At 61.0% G+C, this 19,486-nt stretch overlaps 1 long non-coding RNA gene across 1 annotated transcript; it reads right to left on the reverse strand.

The window, feature by feature from the left end:
- Positions 1–6,453: 6,453 nt before the first annotated feature.
- On the reverse strand, positions 6,454–10,735 carry LOC118548728 (uncharacterized). The gene is made up of 3 exons (XR_004923723.2): positions 10,601–10,735; positions 7,689–7,788; positions 6,454–7,048 (listed from the first exon to the last, which is right to left on the reverse strand). It is a non-coding gene; the product is annotated as an uncharacterized LOC118548728 (long non-coding RNA).
- Positions 10,736–19,486: the final 8,751 nt, after the last annotated feature.

The raw sequence follows: 19,486 nt of genomic DNA on the forward strand, positions 1-19,486 counted from the left end.
TGTGCTGTTGGGGGTGAGCACTTAGCCCTGGGGGGTTAAGCAAGCCGCAAGGGCCAGCCTGAGAAACGGGCTTGGGAAAGTGTATGAGTCGGAGTGAGGCCAAGCTGCTGTAACAAAGAGGCCCAACAAACCGGCTTCTTTGCAGTCCCATGAGCATGTGGCTGGTGCCTGGGCTCCTGGGCTTATTCAGACCTTGCAAGTGCGCTGGCACATCCAGGCCACTGTCCTTGTCTGCTGGCTGAAGCCAGAGGAAGGGCAAAGACACAGGAAGGGCATACCACAGGCTTTAGGCTCAGAGAAGCCCAGGGAAGAGGCCCATCACTGCCACCCACACCAGCCCCAGGGCATGCAATCACATGGCCACATCTAGCTGCATGTAGGAGGGAGGGAGAGAGGATTTTGGTGGACAGCCAGAGGGCAGAAGACCACACGGAAAATTGTTTGGGGTAATGTGAACTTCGCCTTGCCCCAGGGAGGTCTGGCCTCTGTCCTCAGCTGCTGGGAGGTCACCGCTGAGCCCGGGGACGTCCTGAGTCCAGTGTCCTTGTTCCCCTGAGGCTCTGGGCCACACGGTATCAGCTCAGCCTCCGGAGGGGCTGGAGACTGAGGTCAGCCATGCGGGCAGCCGACCAGGTCTGCGTGACGGGAACCAGATAAAGACCTTGGACACCGAGGCTGGGGGTTTCCCCGGCTGGCAACACTCGTATGTGCTGTCACTTTGGGGCCCGCGACTCCACAGGGAGAGGGCAGTAGGGACCCTCCTGGGCCCTGCTCTGGGCACCCGTTCCCCTGGCTGACGGCAGTCTGGGTCCTCTCCCTGTGATAAACCGTAACTGTGAGCATGACAGCTCTCGTGAGTTCTGGGAGCCCTTTGAGAGAATCAGTGGACCCGACGGGGTCTCGGGGGCCCCAGACTCTGCAGTTGGCATCAGAAGTGAGGATGGTCTTGAGAATTGTTCCCAGGTGTTATAACTTCACAGATGATGTGACTCTTTCTAGTCCATAAGGGACTTTTAACTCCAAGGGGATTTAGGATTAACATAGAAATTTAACAGAATCAAACTCAAAATGTTATCATTTTTGTCAAGAATTTATATGTGCTTCATATTTCAAGCATTTTCCTACTGGAGAGAAGTGGGCTGATAGGAATAAGGGAGAAGCCCATGATGCTGACATGAAGTGTCTAATGGGGTCGCTGGTGTAGACTTGTGACTTTAGGTAGAAACCATATAATTTTATGTATAGTACTGGAACACTGGAAAGAGCTTAAGAATCACCATATTTTTTAGCCTAATTTATTGAGTTTATAATCATTTTTTTTTAAAGATTTTATTTATTTATTTGACAGAGAGAGACACAGCGAGAGAGGGAACACAAGCAGGGGGAGTGGGAGAGGGAGAAGCAGGCTTCCCGAGGAGCAGGGAGCCCGATGCGGGCCTCGATCCCAGGACCCTGGGATCATGACCTGAGCCGAAGGCAGATGCTTAACGACTGAGCCACCCAGGCGCCCCGAGTTTATAATAATTTTTAAGTATTTAGAAATTTCACAAAGTTTGAAAAAATAGATTCCCCGTAGAATATGTTGGATTTTATGGATATAGTTTAAAACGTTCGAAGACATCAATGGGACCAAACATTAAAGTCCCCTTCAGTTGGCTACACACGGGTAGCACTGCTAAGTGTCCCTTAGAATCGGAAAATTTGGTTGGGGATTTGTAATTTGGAGCTCCAGCACTCATTTAAAGACCAAAGTGACTTCTGAGCCCTTGGTCCCGGGTGCAGCCCCCAGGACGGCTGAGCTCCCTCCAAGGGGGCTTCAATCCCTGTGCTCAGAGCTGCGTGTCCCTTGAGTGACTGGGGAACACCATCCAGCTGACCTCTCCTGTCCCCGTGAGGCTCCCTGTGCTCTTCCTCTCCTCCCTGCGGTGCTGCCCTGCACCTCCGAGCACCCCCTCCCATGCTGTGGTGCTCCCAGCCAGCGCCCTACTTTCCATTAGCCTGTTTCCTCCAGGACGGAGGCCAGGCAGACCCAGCCCCCCAGCTGGTGGCTCTGGAGGCCCCACATGGTCCTCACTTCCCACCGCAATGGGGCCTCGGAGCCTGCCCGGCTGCCTGTACGGATGGGGGACTGAGGTCCCAGGGGGCTGGGAGTCACCAGGTGAACCAAATAGCCTCCTTCGAGTCTCGGTCCACCTCGGGCCGAACCTCTCACCAGACTGAAAGCAGGACATCAGGCAGCAAGAGTTCCTTCCTGGGCCCCATCCTCTGTCTTCCCACCTCTCCTGCCCTGTGTAGCCCCACGCAGGCGCCCCTGCTCACCAAACCCTCCCCCTCTTAGCCAGTCCAAACCCGGCCTACCCAGATGGCCCGGTAACCCCAGTGCTGACCCCGGGCCGCCTGGGGGACCCAGGTGAGGGCAGCTTGGCCTGAGGGTGCAGCTGAAGCCGGACCACAGGATGGGGGTGACCTTTCCAGAAGCAAAGCCACTGGCAGGGTGGGGTTTGCTCCCCTGAAGCCCCTCAGGACCCCCCACCGCTGCTGGCCAGTCCTGCTCTTTTCTCTGCACCCCCGAGTCCACCAACCAGTGGACGCTGAGCTGAGGCTACACCCTGGCTCCCCAGGCCTGACGCCCCCCTCCTCACGGTGGCCCTCAAGTCCCAGCTGGGGGCCTAGGAAGGGCCGGGATGCCCTCACCCCAGCACCCAGATCCTGCCCGCCCTCCTCACCCAGCCCCCGCCCCCCCGGGGCAAGCTGGCTTAGGTCCCGTGTTTCTTCTGTAACTGCCCCAGGGCCGGCCACTAACCCTGTGCCAGCCTCAGCCACCCCGCCCCGGAGCCGCCACCTCCCCACCCACCCCCCCCAGCCGCCACCCCCCCAGCCGCCACCCCCCCAGCCGCCACCACCCCCCCAGCCGCCACACACCTGCCTCTCCCTAGAGACCTGCACCCTCCGTGGATTTCCGACTCAGCGTGCGCTCTTCCCCCAGGGTGTGGTCTGTGATGACATTTCCTTTCTTATGTTCTGTTCTTCCCGGAATTTCAGATGGCTCTTCGCTCGCTCTGACTGCTCACAGGCACCGCTCACTCCTGCCCTCTGAGATGCTTCCTCCTACAGCCCCACTGCGTCTGCTTTTCTGTCTCGTTTGTGCTGATTTGTTTTCCGGAGACCCTCATCCTGGAATACAAAGGCCTTTAAGAAACCAAACAGCTGATGAGGAAGGCCCAGCTCCCCAGTGTCTCCCGCTGCCTCTGCATAGAGCCCCAGTTCCAGACCCACCCCTTGTCCTGGCCACCACCCCACAGTGCTACCGGGGGCGTGCCATGCGGTCCCCCACACCCCCCTTTTGCAGACCTCCCTGTCCCCCTCCTTCTACCCCTGCCCTTCTGTCCCTGCCTCTGCCTCCTTCTCTCTCTCCAGCATCCTCTGGCCCCTCCCGTCCTGCCAGCCACTGTGTCCTTCCAGAATCCCTTAGAAGCAAAACTTCCTCCCCTGTTCTCTCCCATTGGCCCCGCCCCCTGCCAGCTCTCCCCCGCTCTCTCCCGCCGCCCACCTCTGTCCACCTGGAACTGCTCCGGAATGCCTCCTCCCTCCGACCTGCCTCTTTGCAGGAGTCCTGGACCTTGGGCACAGGCCCCCCGCCGAGTGACCTCTGAGCACAGCCCCCTTGGCTCAGCCCTGGAAAGGGCTGGGGTGCCAGGTGTCCCTCTCTGAGTCCCTTCCCCTGTCCATGGCCGGGTCCCGAGCCTGGCTCTGACCGTGATGGCTGCTAGCTGCCAGCCACAGTCCCGTCTCTGAGCCGCGGCCCCATTCAGAGCAGGACAAGCCTTGGCTCAGGGTGCCCAAAGGATGGGGGCCTCGCTCAGAGGCTGTTCCCCAGGGACAGCAGCAACCTGAGGAGGGAGTGAGCGCCTCACTGCAAGAGTAACAAAATGGCTCTAGAAGGAGGGTCAGAGCAGGGACCTCTGAGGCCCTCTGGGCTGCCACCTCGCTTGCCTCTCTTGATGTCTCAGCGGGGCCACAGAGCTGCCCATGAGACCCCAGTCTCCACCCCATCTGCCGGACTTCTATTCATCCTCCAAAGCCCTGCTCTCTCTTGTCCTCCCCTCCATGGCCACCACCCTTCAGCCCACCCTTGGTGTCACCTCTGTGGGCCCTCCCTGGCCCTCCCTGGCCCTCCCTGTCCTGGCACCTGCTTGGGGCTCTCTGAAGACAGAGACCGTCGTGGCAGCCCTGTGCCCCCTCTTTGCCCTTCTGTGCCCTGGGCCTGCCCCTCCGCAGCGGGCCCTGGGCTCCTGAGCTCCTGCTGCTGGCTCGTCTGGCATCTTCCATGGCAGAAGTCTGGGCTGTGAAGGAGGCTATTTTTAGCCTCTGTTATCCTCGTAATTATCTTGTCTCTGTTTTGCCCTGTGCTTGGTACAATTCTGCCAGAAAATGTCAGTCTGTCTTCACACTCAGGGGAAATGGGGACGAGGGGGACCCCCACCATGGCGTGGGTGGGCGCTGGCTGTGCCGCTCAGAGAACCTCTTCTGACTCCACGCCCGGGGGGGCTCTGCTCTCCCACTGCAGGAGACACCGGCCCCACCTACCAGAGGCCAGGAGGGCCTTAGGGGAAATTCTGACACCTCCCAGCCAGAGGGACCCGGGGGTGGGACGGTGGCTGGGGTTGCAGACTGAGGCCTCGCCTATGCCCTGACGGCCCTCAAAACAGGGCCAGGCCTGGATGAGGTGCACTGAAACTGTTGTGCAGAGTTCTCGTCCGTGAGGATTCGGACCTGGCCTTGGGGAGCAGACGCTGCTTTCCTCTGATCCCTGGATGAAGCAAGAGCTTGGGGTCCACTCAGACCCCCACATCTCCTGGAGCCTGTCCTCGGCAGGCAGGAACTCTGTGTATTCCTGCTGTTCCGCTAAGCCTCCGAGGAGACCCTAACTGGGTTTGCTCCTTTGAGCAGGTAAATCACTGCTGTGCAGGACTCCCCACCAAGAACAGATGGGACGTGGCCATGCGCACCACTGCCTGGGGCTGGGATCCTAAGTCCTTCTTTGGGCTGGAGACAGGCACCTGTGGGAACAGAGGCACAGAGGAGGCTTCTCGGTGGGAGGTGCAGGAGGGGACGCGGCCTGGGGTCTGGGGCCTCTAGACCTCAACGCCTCCCCTGAGGTCAGTTGGCACCTCTGGCTCCCCCTGGCCGGCCTTCAAGGCCATCCCTCCACGCTTATTTCTCCCCAGATGCTCATGTTTTGAAGTTGTTGTTCTTTATTTAATGTCTCTCTGCATTTCCACTCTTCTCCCCTGTCCCGTCATCCAGGTGTTGCTATGGGAACCGGGCTGTGGTACCCATGGCATCCGTGATGGATGAGTTTCAGGACCACCTGTGTGTGTGTGCTTGTGTGGTAGGGGGTGTGTGTGCGTGTCGGGAGGTGTGCGCATGTGCGCGTGTGTGGCAGGGGGAGGCGTGTACGGGGGCTGAGAAGGGCCCCTGGGATTCATGGCCTGGAGTAGGAGGAGCAGAGGGGAGGTGGTTGTGGGAAGCCCACACCGCGCGCTACCCCGGCCTCCCCAGCAGGGCTGCGACCCCATCACTGCCAAGGCCCTGCTCCTCACGGCTGCCCCTCCTGGGTGCCGCCGTCCCGGCCGGGCACCAGGGCCCAGAATGGCCCGCAGCGGCCTCACTTCAGCCCTGGCCCCCCGCAACCCCGTTCCTTCCGCCTGTCCTTCGACTCCAGGGCCTCCCTCCTTTCCCTCAGGTGGCTTGCGGAGCTGAGTTAGTGCTGGCCTCAGCCCCCCAGCAGTGCGGGGTGCCCCGAGCTGCAGGCCCTGGGGGCTCACTGGGCACAAGGCCTTGCTGTCCCCTGGGCTTTCTCCTCCCCTTTGGCGTCCCCATCTCGGCAGCAGCAGGGCGACCCCGGCATCTCCAGAGCCCTCCGCTGCTCTTGGGACCCAGACCACGGAGGACGGAGGGGAGCCGAGGGGAGAGGGGCCCCCCGGGGCGGGGATGGGCTGCGGCACTGGGCTCGGTGCTGCAGTGCTGACAGCAGCCCATCCCCCCCACCCCCCACCCCCCTCCACCCCGGCGCCTGGGAGCTCCGTGCTGGAGTCCCGATGAGCCGCGTGGGTGGGAGAGGAGAGCCGAGGAGAGCCGCAGAGGCTGGCCTTCTGCCAGCCTCCGAGCTCCTCCCTTCCCGCAGTCCCCCCCCCCTCAGCGCCCCCACCAGGCCAGCCAGTGGGGCTGCGTGCTTGGGGATGGGATGCAGGCTCAGGGGGGTCTGACCCACATCGGAGCCCTGGGCCCCAGCAGAGCAGGCTCCCAGAGCAGGGCTGTTCCTCCCCAACACGTCCTGCTCCCCCACTCTGACACCTGACCAAAGACCTTCCTGGTCCTGTAGATCACACCTACCTGAGGACTCTCTCTCCCTCCCGCTCTGGAGTGCTTCCTGCGCAGGGTCATGCTTTGGATATATTGGGTTAAAAAAATGCATAATTAAAATGAATTTCTCTTTATTTTTTATTGTGGCTACTAGAAAATTATAAGTCACATTTGTGGCTCATGCTCTCTCTGTTGCCATGTGCAGTGTACCTCACCCAGGGGAGCGAGGCCCCAGGCAGGGGACAGCCCCGGGGAGGGCAGGGGCTGGTTTGCTGAGCCTGACCGCTGCGTGAGGGCGCCGAGTCCGGGGGGTCGCTGTCAGCCAGCCAGGGAGCCCCAGGGACCCCAGAGGGCTCCACGCTCTGGAAGAGGCTCGGCCCCATCTCTGAGAATTCAGCGGGACGTGCTGCCACCCTTCCGGGAGGCCTCTGAGCCCCTTCCCAGCTATGCTAGCGGCTGCTCGTGGACACCCATCGCAGTGCAGAGCCCGCTGGTCCGCAGAACGCACAGCGTCTCGAGCACGGGCGACACCCTGTCTGTTTCCAGTTTGGTCTCAGCATCTCTTCTGCCCGGTACCTGTGTGCTTCTCTGAGTCTCCCCGACCTGGTCCTAACAGCTTCCTGGCTTTGACCAAGGCTTGGGGCAGGAGGTAAGTGCCAGCTTTGACCCCGGTGCATTTCATCTTGGGCAGAAAACCACAGTTCGTGCTTGCCCTCGCCCACAGCGACCCTGACCCCAACAAGCCTTCCTGGAACCCCAACCTCAGGCACCTCAGGCCTCCCTGGAGGGGTTTCCCTGGGGGATCGTCAACCTGTGAGGCTCCTGCTCTCCCCCCTCTCTCCTCCTGGACCCACCTACAGCCTCCACCTTGGCCCTATTTTCTGCTGCTCTCACATCTCCGTGACTGTGGGCTCCCCAGGGCAGGTCGGGGGGGCACGGGTATGCTGGAATGACCCCACCACCCTTACCTCTTGATCCTCACTGTCACCCGCCCCAAGACTCCAGCATGCCCCCTCCCTCTCGCCCCCAAGTCTCCAGCTCTGGTCCTTGCCTCAGCTCCGAGATGAGTCAGGCCTTCCCAGCCTGTTCATGCAACCCCTCCTGCTGTGTCCCTTCTTCCCCATCGTGCAGGGCCCCCTCCTGCGGTGCCCCCTCCCACAGCACCCCTGTCCTCCAGAGTGCCCCCCTTCTGACGGCCCCTACTCTTTCCCTTCCCTCTCTTCAAAGGGCCCCTGCTTCCGTTTGTCTTGTCCCAGGACAGCTCCCCACCACACACACACACACACACACACACACACACACACACACGCACGCACTGCTACCTTGTGTTACATCATGTTACACTGTATTCTCCTTCCTTGGCTCAGTTCTTCGTCTCCTTGGGGTTCATTTCATGAAGCTAGCCCTACCCTGGCACCAAAACTAGACAGAGACAGTATAAGAAAGAGAGAAAGAAAGAAAGAGAGAAAGGAAGGAAGGAAGGAAGGAAGGAAGGAAGGAAGGAAGGAAGGGGAATACAGATTAATGTCTGTCACAAATATAGGTGTGAAAATCCCTAACAAAATAATAACAAATAGAATTCAGCAGTGTATAAAAATAATCATATACTGTGACCAAGAGGCTTGTTCCTGGGATGCGAGGCTGGCTCAGTATTTGTAAATTAACCAATGAGGGTGTCTGGGTGGCTGAGTTGGTTAAGCATCCGACCCTTGATTTTGGCTCAGGTCATGCATGATCTCAGGGTCATGAGATCGAGCCTCGAATCAGGCTCCATGCTCAGCAGGGAGTTTGCTTGAGGGTTCTCTCTTCCTCTCCCTCTGCCCCTCTCCCCCTCTAAAAAAAAAAAGAAAGAAAAAAGAAAATCAAACAATGTAATTCACCATATTAACAGGCTAAAGAAAATAAATCACAGGATCATATCACTTGATGCTGAAAAGATAGAGAAAATGTAACACTCAGGTTATGATAAAAACTCAGAAAAATAGGAACAGAGGGGAGCTCTTTCAACCTGATAAAGAGAGTCTACAGGAAACTTATACCCCACATCATACCAGTGGTAAAAGACCAAACGTTTTCCTCCTAAGATCAGGAATACTAGAAGTTCTAGCCACTGAAATAAGGCAAGAAAAATACATAAAAGACATACACACTGAAAGGAAGAAATAACCCTTCCTTCCTTCCTTCCTTCCTTCCTTCCTTCCGTCCTTCCTTCCTCTCTTTCTTTCTTATACTGTCTCTGTCTAGTTTTGGTGCCAGGGTAGTGCTAGCTTCATGAAATGAACCCCAAGAAGACGAAGAACTGAGCCAAGGAAAGAGAATACAGTGTAACATGATGTAACACAAACAACACTGTCCAATTTATTTATTGGACAGGGAGAGAGAGAGCGCGCATACAAGCAGGCAGAGTGGCAGGCAGAGGGAGAGGGAGAAGCAGGCTCAGCCCGATGCGGGGCTTGATCCCAGGACCCTGGGACCATGACCTGAGCTGAATGAAGGCAGACACCCAACCGACTGAGCCAGCCAGGTGCCCCGAGCTGGTCCTTTGAAGGTGCCTGCTGATAGGTGGGGATAATTTCAGCCTTAGCTGGAGGGGTGGCCAAGGACGGAGTGGAAGAATCGTCAAGTGACTGTCAAACTCTGGGGGGTGGAGGGAAATCCCCATATCCTCCCCCACCATGGCTCCACCACGCTCCCTTCCCACAGCTGTGACCTCACGCTGTCAACCAAGGTGGTCCTTGAGGGAGAAACAACACCTTTGTGGTCAGAGCTCCTACAGGCGGGGACTCGTGGGTTATTCGTGATAGGGCGACGCAACATTACTGCCCCCACATGGTGTTAGTGACCGTGGTGCCCCTACGTTGGCATCCGGGATAGCCACGTGGCTGAGGTGGGGAGAAGCTAGTGACGGGCTCCCGGAACCCCACGCATCCGTCCCCAGGGCCCACAGAAAGCCCCACGTGTGGTGGTCTCCTGTCATCTGCATCATCGTTGTCCCCGAGTGCCACTGGCGTCTCTGTGGGGGGCTGGGGGTCCTGAGGTGATTTCAGGGGCTCACAGTCAAGTCAGGGGACAGACCCACACTGGCAAACACAGTGCAAAGGGGGTGTCCTAGCAGTGACGGGAGCACGGTGCCCGTGGGGCCGGTGACGACAGGGCCAGCCAGTGAGGTGGGAAGGCGGGTCTCCAAGGAATCACCTTGAGTAGTATTGTCTCCCTCTACAGATCTGCCAGCTGCCTGCTCAACTTCCACAGCCCTTCTCTTCCCCACTGAAGCCCTGCTTTTGACTGAAGTGGCCACGTGGCTATCCCCAGAGCCCCTCTCCAGAACCTCGAGTCATGTGGCTCATTTCTTGCCAACGCAGAGTAAGTCCCTGGGTGGGGCTGACAGGAAACGCTTGTTTTCAGCTGACACAGAACCGGTCACCCCTTTTGCCACCGCAATGTGACCTTTTTTATTTGGTGATGTGACGGCTGCAGGCAAAGCAGCCATCTTGGAGACAAGAGGGAAGAAAAAAAAATCCCATATTAAGAGGGCAGGAGGAGACAGGATCCTTGGTGGGGCATGGAGTTTCCAAACTAGCATTGGGCTGCCTGCTCTGGACTTCTGATAGGAGAGGCGGATCCACTTATTTGAGCCACTACTGTTGGGCTGGGGTTAACTTCAGCTGACTGCAATTCTAACTGGGGCAGGCACCGTCGGTGCCCCCTGCCATCCTGCTCAGCCCACCTCTGATCCCTGCCATCGTGGCCGGCCGCACCTTGCCTGGCCGCTTTCAAGCTTCCCTCCTTCTTCCTCGCTCCAGGCTACCTCCAAAGGGCAGGGCTGGCCTGGAGCTGTGGCCGGGAGGTACAGAGCTCTCTGGGCCCCCAGAGGCAGCCCGCAGCTGGCTATGCCCCTCAGAGGGGCCCAGCGCCCCCCCCCCCCCCAAGAAGATGGCTAGCGGCTGGCCTGCGGCCGGGGGCAGGCCTAGCTCCCAGTCCCGGCTCTGACATGTGGGCAGGGGGCACTGGGGAAGGGCAGGGCAGGGCTGAGGCTGGTCAGGCTGACAGAGTGGGGCCACCGGGGCCCGCCTGACACAGCTGGGCATTGCTGGGGTTGGTGGGGACCCCGAGGGAGGAGGCGGGGGGGAGGCAGGGAGGTCTTGGTGAGGCTGTTCTCCCAAGCCAGGTCCTGAGCCGGTCGCCGGCCCGCGCACGCCCGCTCACCGCTGCTCCCGCCGGGCTACTCACTCACTCATTCATTGAGCACGCACTCACGGAGCACCACGGTGTTGCTAGAAAACTAGGACGAAGTCTGTGTCACTCCAGGCTTCTCGAAATCTCCTGTGAGTGAGAGAATGCTGAATGGGGCCAGACTGCACAGGAGGACGCTGCAGCCAGCGGGCAAAGAAATCAGCGTGGGGGCGCTGCCCCGAGCTGCCGCCGCGACGTCTCCCGAGAGGCCGGCCGCTGGGCTCAGTGCCCGGCGCGCCTTCGTTCCCCGCCTCGTTCGCGTGCTCGCTCTACTCGCTGGAGCTGCGTCCTTCGGCCTGAAATTCCTCCCTCCCGGGCCCTCCAGCCCTGCTCCCCGGCTTCCTCCTGTTTCGGTCCCAGCCACCATTTCCCTGAGCACCCAATCTGAGGACAGAGTCTGGCCCGCAGGGCCCGGGCCCCTCCCTGCCGCCGGCCCTACCCGGGGCACCCTGAGAATCTGCACCCCACTGCTCTCCGGGCTGCCTCCCATTTCTGCCGTCTTTTACTGCTGTTCCTGCCCCCGCGCCATTAGCAGCCTTTTACAAGGAGGTGCTCCACTAATCTGCATCACAACCCTAGGCAGCAACAGCTACTTTACAGGAAACCGAGGCCCAGAGCGGCCCAGTAATCAGCCCGAGGCCACACAGCATGTGGAGGAGTCGCAGATCTGAGCCCGGGCTCTGAGCAGGAGGGGTCCTGTGGGATTTGGCCACAGTCGGGCTGACCACAGGAGGAGCAAGCCCTGGCCCAGGTGGCTTGGCCACGGGCTCCTTGAAGCCGCCCACGTCCCTGTCCCTCCCCAGCCTCCCCCTCCCTGGCCCCCTCTGGCCCCAATGGACCCTGGAGAATCAGGGTGGAGGAGCCGGGGGCAGCTGGGGCCTGTGTGGGCGGGAGCCAGAGCCGGGGCGGAGGGGGGATGGGACAGCGTTGCTGAGGCCTCTTGCAGAGCCTGGAAGGCCGGAGCCTGATGGAGACCAGATACTGTCTTCCTGTGGCTGAGACCCTGCTCCTGCTGCTTTGAAACCTCACAAGGCTCCCTTCTACCAAAAGGCAAAACCTAAGTCCAGAGCCTTGCATTTGACGAGGATACCAGCCCCCTGCCCCCTGCTGTGTGGGCCACGTGAGAGACCCTCCCCCCAAGCTCCCCCTTGCAAATACATCCCTCCCCTGGGCTCCGCCCTTGCACACCACATTCCTGACACTGGCTGGAGCTTTCCCTGCTCCGCGCCTTTGTATGCGGTTTCCACTGTGTGCTGCAATCTGGCAAACTCCTACCTATGCTTCAAGCCCCAGCTCAGATGCCCCTTCCTCCAGGAGTCCTGCCCTGATTCTCCCAGGCAGAACCGGACGGTTTCCATGGGGCACTTGCCCTTTGGAAAGACTGTTCATTTTTGAGTCTGTCTCCCTACCAGGCTGAGCCCCTAGGACAGAGCCTGCCTTGGTCACACCTCCTTCCTTTCCCAAGCTGATAGGGGACAGTACATTCTGGGCGTTCAGTTATCATCTGTTGAATAAGTGAATGAGTCAGATGGTGACAGCCTGTCGCGGGGAGCCGTGGGCTGTAACAGGACTCAGAGGAGCCTGTATCTTTCCCTTTCTACCTCTCCCCCCAGGGAGGGATCCAACCATCTGAAACGGTGCGGCCCCCACCGCCCCGCCCCCCCGCCCCCATTCCCCCAGCCCCCGCGTGGACCTTGGGTGGCAGGGTGCAAAGTCATCGCGGGAAGATTTGCTGGCACAGGGTGAGGCCTGGGCAGAACCGGCCACTTGTGATGTGAGCAGCTTGGGCTCCCAGACTCCCCGTGTGACCCCAGGGCTTGTGCTGTTCAGGGCCTTCCTCCGCCCAGGGGCGCCTCCGGATGGGGGTGTGGGTGCCCCCGCACTGCTCTGTCACTCGGTAAATCTAGCTTTCTATACACCAGGCTCTGGGTTTCAAACTCTGGCCGTGACAGGTGCGTGCTGGGGAACTGAGAGCAAGGTCGGGGGCGTGAGAACGTGCAGCAGTCAGGGGCCTTCTCAGCTGAGGCCCCTCCACTGTGAGGCTCGAGGGTGGACGGCCTCCCGCAGGCTGCCTGGGAGGCCCCGGGGACGGAGCCTCTTCCCCAGGTACGCCCTGGCCACCTCCCACTCCGGATCCCTCTGCCCCTGGCTGTCCGCCCGCAGTAGCTCGTGGTCACTCACAAGTACCGTGACCTTGGCCAGAACAGGGCTTGTCCCCACCCCTCAGCCTGCTTGTCCTGTCCTGTTCACCCCGCACCCCTCCCCACACCAGGAACCTGATTCCACCTCCCACCCCACCCCTGCCTCTGAGCAGCCACACTGCCTTCTGTCTCCACAAAGCCTCACGGCTCCAGCTGGGAGTCCTTCTCCCAACCCCACCCTGTTCCCCTCCCCTGCTCCCCACTGCTGCACTGTTAACCCCCCCACGATGCCCCACTTCTGTGTGCCCACCCTGCCCCTCCTCTCACGATGGTCCCCCCAAGAGCACCCAGGGTCCTCTGTCCCTCTCTGCGTCCTCCAAGAAGCCTTCCCGGGCTGCACCTGACTCCGTGCCCATGCCGGGGTGAGGGCCGTCTCTTGCTTCCTCACATCTTTGGTCCCCAGCCACAGGCCAATGGCCCACCACTGGCATGCGCACCTCCTGTCTAGAAATTGCCCTTCGAGTCCTGGTCACTGCTCGACTTCTGACCCCAGCTATGATGGACCTTGCCAGCTCCATCCCCAGGGTCCCCTGAGCCTTGGTCTCCTGCTAGGCCCTCTGCCAGCTCCTGGGGACATGGGACACTGCCTGCCCTGAAGCCCTCTTGTCCAACTGCAGTCAAGCCTCAGTTTCCCCTAGACCCCTCTCTTCCTCCTCCAGGAAGCCCCCTCCAGGCTGGGCTGAGGGCCTGGGGAAGGGCTGTCAGGGTGCAGGACCCCTTCTCCCAGCCCCCCTGCCATGCCGCCAGCCTTGGGAGGGGGGCATGCCCGCTGAGCACAGGGCCTGGGGGCGCTAAGCCTCCCCACTTCTGCTCAGAACTGCCACTGGGCAACTTGCTTCACCCTGAAGGGGCTGCCCGCCCAGACCCGCCTTCCTGGAGCCCCTGCCTGTGGCCCGTCCTCCTGCTCAGAGCTTCGAAGAGATGGGCTCCAGGTGGAGGCCTCAGGCCAGCTGCCCGCCGGCCCCAGGCTCCCCGTCCTCTCCGAGCCCGGGGTCCACCTCTCCAGCCTCACTCCCCAATGACCCTCTTGTGGGGTCACCCCCAGATCCCTTACCAGCCCCTGCTGGTGGCTGTGGTGGCCTGGAGGGGCTGGTCCACATGCTTTTTGCCCACCTGCCAGCCTCGCCTTCTGGGCCTCACCCCGAGCTCATCCGAGGAGGAGGGGTCCTCTTTCTCTCTCAGCAGTTTGCGGCTCCGAGATTTTCTGCACCTCAGGAATCGGAGAGCCCCACTGTGGATCAGAGATGCCCTCAAGAGTGGCCCCCACACCACTTAGGGACCTACAAACCTCTCGAGAGGGACTCTTTCAGCTGCCCCCAAGGGTATCTGGCCGGGGGCGGGCGTCTCTCAGATGACAAAATTTTACAGTAAGAACTTTCCACGGGCAGAGGCTCCTCAGAGGAGCTGCCCCCCCAGGAAGACTATCGGGGACAAATGCTGCTGGTGGAGGGGGTCCCAGGTGAGGGGTCAGCCGGAGGCCCCACGTGGAGGGGACCGCTGGTCTGCTGGGGCTGGAGGCGGCTTTCCGTCACTGAGCTGCCCTGGAGGGCGGTGAGGCGGGAGGAGGGGCCCTTGGGGAGCACACACCAGGAAGGGGCTCAGTTTTCTCAGAGGCCCCTCCAAGGGGCAGGTGGTTCAGCTCGGCCCCCGAGTGCCCTCTGGTCGTGGTGTGTGTGAAGGGGAGAATGTCACTGAATATGCCTTTGGGCAGGTAGCTCAGGTCTGGACCCATTTTTTTTTTTTTTTTAAAGATTTTATTTATTTGAGAGAGAGAGAGAATGAGAGACAGAGAGCATAGAGGGAGGAGGGTCAGAGGGAGAAGCAGACTCCCCGCTGAGCAGGGACCCCGATGTGGGACTCGATCCTGGGGCTCCAGGATCATGACCTGAGCTGAAGGCAGTTGCTTAGCCAACTGAACCACCCAGGTGCCCCAAGTCTGGACCCATTTTATATTCTCCGGGCTTTTGGGGGGGACAGCCCCGGGGCTGTGGGAGCTGAGAGCATAGCCACCCTGGGTCAGAGACACATGACCCGGCGACCCAGGGAGCCCAAACCCAGGAATGAACTCAGGCAGGCAGCACCCGCATGATGGTGTAGGGGACAGGCTCCCCCAAGGGTCTTCATGGTGCTGGACAGGTGCAAGCCCAGGTCTCTCCAAAGAGGAGCTCCCGGAGCCTGGCCTGACTGGCAGCCAGAGGGAGGCCACCTCGGGTGGTGCAGGTCCTGCCTTCTGGGGTGGCTGCCACGAGCCAGGGTGACACCACAGTCCCAGGGCCTGAGTCAGCGTCCAGCCTGGGGTCCCTCTAGGCCTCAGAGAACCAAACTCACGGCCTCGTGCACGGGGAAGGCCCTAACTGCCCGCGGTGTCAGTTGGAGGACGGAATTCTCAGGCCTGCGTGGCTGTTGGGGGATGGCCAGCTGGAGAACTTTGGTTCCTGGACTCACCTCCTCAGGTGACGAGTCCCCACTGAGCCCCGGGGACAGGGACTCTTGACTCACAGCGGTGTCTCTCAGAGGTACCTACCCCAGTGGTAAATCCCTGCCTGGACCCATCCCCACTGTCCTTTCTGGGTGCTCCCTACCTTGGCGGGGCACTCCCCTCCGCTTCCCGGCCCACCTTGCTCACAACCACAGGCGATATTGACCCCGAAGTCATGGGGCCTCTGCTCACCTCCAGATGACATGGAAGGATGCAAGGCTGGTCGGTCTCCCTGGGCCAGCAGGGCAGGGTGGGGAGGCCCCTCGGGGTCCCCTCGGCCTGGCTTTGCTCCTGACCCTACGAACTCATATGTCCTCGACTGCAGGACGCCCTGGTTCTCCCAGAGCATCCTGTCCTACCCCCGGGAGCCTCCCCCCGACACTGGGTGCTCAGAGGCCTGACCCTCCCTGTCTTCTCCTCAGGCTCCCTGGACGTTGGACCTGGGCAGCGCCCCCCGCCCGTGCAGCCCCCCTGCTCCGGAGCCGGCCCTGCCCCCCCAGGGCCCCAGGTAGTGTCCACTGACCTGTCTCATCCTTACCTTTGTTCTAACCCCTCACCATCTTTGGTTTTCAATGGGCATTCCATCTCTGGTAAGGGTCGGCCGGGCTCACCGCAGACAAAGTCCCCCGAACCCCGCACCCGAGACCACTTCTGATTTTACATGAGAATCCTAGGACTTTGTTACTGCATGTGGGATCCTAAGCAGTCTCCCCCACCATGAAATAATCCTTACAAACATGACCTTAACCACTGCTTGGTTTCCTTCCTCTGTTTTTGAACATGCACAGCTTTTTAAAAAAAGATTTATTTATTTGAGAGAGAGAGACAGAGAGAGAGAGAGAGAGAAAGCACAAGCAGGGGGAGGGGCAGAGGGAGAGGGAGAAACAGGCTCCCCACAAAGGGCTCAATCCCAGGACCCTGAGACCATGACCTGAGCAGAAATCAAGAGTTGGGCCCTTAACCAAACGCGCCACCCAGATGCCCCCCTGTCCGGCTTTTTTAAACCCATGAAGCATGTTTGAGTAGTCAGTCTTTCATACATATCTCATTTTTCTGTAGATTAAATTCCCAGAAGTGGGGTTCTCAGTCAACTAGTGTGCACTCTGGGGGTCTTGGCAGAGACCCCCCCCCTCGGGGGCCGTTGTCTTTGATAACCTTTAAACAATGTTTACGGGTGAACAACATCTTTCATACAAGATTTCTTGGATGAGCCTGATGCTCATTTCCGAGCTGATGGGCAGCATACCTGAGCGGCTCTCCAGGCAGCCGACCCACGTGGGGCCGCCGCAGGGGTGGACGGGGGCCGGAGCAGAGGGCCCGCAGGCTGAGGGACCAGGGTGTGGAGGGCTGTGCGGGCAGCAGGGAGCCAGGAGGTCACTGCATCTGGTAGTGGTGGCGGGGGAGGAGGGCCCAGCCCGTGCTCTCCCCTCCCCCAGCTGCCTCCCCAGCTGACCTCTGCCCTCTCTGGCCAAAGTATCCTCTTTGGGATTTGGTTACCTCTTTGGGTCTACCGTCCCCTTCTCTGCCTTTGGGGTCTCACCTCACCTTCTCCAGGAAGCCCACCAGGCTTGCTCCCACTGTCACTGCCCGCAGCCTGGCCCCATCCCAGGCTTGGAATAGATGACCGTGGCCTTTGTCTTAATCATGAAAAGAGTTTTGGGGACCAACTTGCAGAAGGGGGTTCAACCTCCAGGGAAAGCTGTCTTCTCTAAACACATCAACATCCTCCCATCCAGAGCCCATAGCCAGAGCGCAGGTCATGAGGGTCTTTGTGGAGGCCAGCACCTGTGCATGGGGCGTTGGGGGCGCCCTCAGGAGTCTATCACCACGAGCCATGCCAGAGCAAAAGAGGGGCCTGTTGGGGTCGGGAAGGAGTCGCGGGGGCCCCACATGAGGGAACGGCCATCTCAGCCTGGGACAGGGAGGGAAGGGGCTGATGTGGCCCCTGAAGGGACAGAGTGCTGGAGGGTCTGGGCGAGAAGGGTGGGTCCGATGTTGGGATTTGGGGGAGGCCTGGCTGTGGGTGGCCCTGGGATGGAGGGCAGGGCTGGGCTCTGCTTGTCAGTTGTCACATCCTCCAGGCCCGGGGCAGAGGGACCCTGGCCATCTGTCGAGTGAGGGCAGAAAGGTGGCAAGAAGGAAGGAGCAGGGAGACTCACGGGGGCATGAGGCCTGAGACACAGGTCTGGCTCGCGAGTACAGACTGGCACCCACGTCTTCGTTGGCACTGTGCCGGCCGGTGTAAGAGGCCCGCGGCCCAGGTGCCCACTGCTTAGGGAGAGGCTGGGCGCTTTCCTTGGCTCACCGTCGGGTGCGTGCACCGGCGGGCACATACTCATGGGTCCCTGTCCACATCGGGGCCTTGGGGTGCAGAGGGGAGGGAACAAGACCGGGGGTGGTGGGGAAGCACAGGACAGCGCACCGGAGGCCCCGCTCTCTGGGAGGACTGGAACAGAGGCTGGGAAGCGAGGCCAGGGCTCAGGAGATGGGTGAGGGTCCTTTGGGGGCAGTGGTGGGTGAGTGGACAGTTTTGGGGAGCCCCTGGGAGTTAAGGTGGGGGGACTGGGAGGGGTCCAAGGGATGCCAGAGCCCTAAGGTGGCTGATGCTCTCAAAGGCGCCCTCTCCCAGAGGAAGAGCCCCCGGGTCAGGGCCCTGAGGGAGGTACACCCGCGGGCGTCCGCAGCGCTACCAGGGTCCAGCCCAGAGAGGGATCTGTGGGGCCTCTGGGCGGCCCCTGAGCCCAGCTGGCATCATCGGGGTCACCTGGAGGCTTTTTAGAGATGCAGAATCTGGCCTGTCCCAGCCACTCGGAACCAGAAGGTGCCCCAGAACCAGACCCCTCGCCATCTCCTCATGCTGGGAGCCTGGTGCAAGGGTGGGCGGGCATGGACAGTTCAGGGGGAGGTGAGGCAGAGGAGGGCCCAGGCTGCCATGGGGCCGCAAGGCCTCTCAGAGCACATGACCCCGCCACCCAGGCCCAGGCCACGGGGGGAAGCTCCTTTGGCTCCTCTGCCACGTCCTTGAACTGTGGTTGTAGGGACGGTGGGAAGCCAGTGTGGTCACTGCCAGGCGGACTCAGGATACGGAATCCCGGAGCCTCTAGGGAGGGGAGCCTGGGGCCTGGTAAGGATGGGAGGGCCTTGAATGTCAGCTCCAGGTAGGAACCTCATCCTTCCCTCCTTCCCTAGGTCCCCTAGAGCTCCTGGAGCTGCATGACCGAGTGGCCCCTGGTAAGGTTGGGGTGACTGACTGAGGTGGGGGGCGCCTGGGAGGGTTGGGGTGACTGACTGAGGTTAGGGGTCCTGGGAGGGTTGGGGTGACTGAGGTCAAGGGCCCTGGTGGGGTTGAGGGGACTGAGGTCAGGGGCCCTGGTGGGGTTGGGGTGACTGACTGAGGTGGGGGCCCCTGGGAGGGTTGGGGTGACTGACTGAGGTCAGGGGCCCTGGTGGGGTTGGGGTGACTGACTGAGGTGGGGGCCCCTGGGAGGGTTGGGGTGACTGACTGAGGTCAGGGTCCCTGGTGGGGTTGGGGTGACTGACCAAGGCGGGGGGCCCCACTGTGGTCTGGCCCCTCTTGAGCAGGTCTGACTGGTCCTGCCCTCTGCCCCCCACCCACGACCGGAGCTCCCAGGAGGTGCGGCTGTCCATGGTGGCTGCACCCAGTGATGACTCCCACGGTCCCCAGGGGATGTCCAACCGCCTGTCGCCCACAGAGGAGGAGGAGCTGGGTGTCGGTGAGCAGGGCGGGCAGGGGGCTGTGGGCAGCGGGGCTCCAGGGCCTTCAAGGGCCCGCCGGGCTGTCTCTGGTCGGCTCTCTGTCCCCCAGGCTCGGAGCGCACCCCTTCCCTGGGCCCTTGTGTCAGGTCCCCCGTGCCCAATTTTAAGTGCCTGCTCTGTGCGGGGTGTGGGCGCAGTGCCCAGGACACACAGAGGGCGCCGGGGTCTCACATCTTCCGGGGGCGGAGACAGCTCCATGTGCACCTGCAGAGACTTCTGGAAAGGCGTGGCCTCTGGAGCCTTACCAAGCAGGCGAGGCTTGCTTTGGAGCCCTGCTCCCCACCCGCCTGCAGCGCCGCGAAGGGCCACAGCTGGCCCTGCACCCAAGAAGATCGGGGTCACAGCCATGCGGGAGCAGGTGTGGGAGGCACCTGGGGCCCCCCCTCTGCGCCGCCCCCCTGCGGCCCCGGCAGGGAGTGGCAGGTGGTCT

This window comes from Halichoerus grypus, chromosome 5, assembly GCF_964656455.1.
Source record: "Halichoerus grypus chromosome 5, mHalGry1.hap1.1, whole genome shotgun sequence".
Taxonomy (NCBI): Eukaryota; Metazoa; Chordata; class Mammalia; order Carnivora; family Phocidae; genus Halichoerus; species Halichoerus grypus.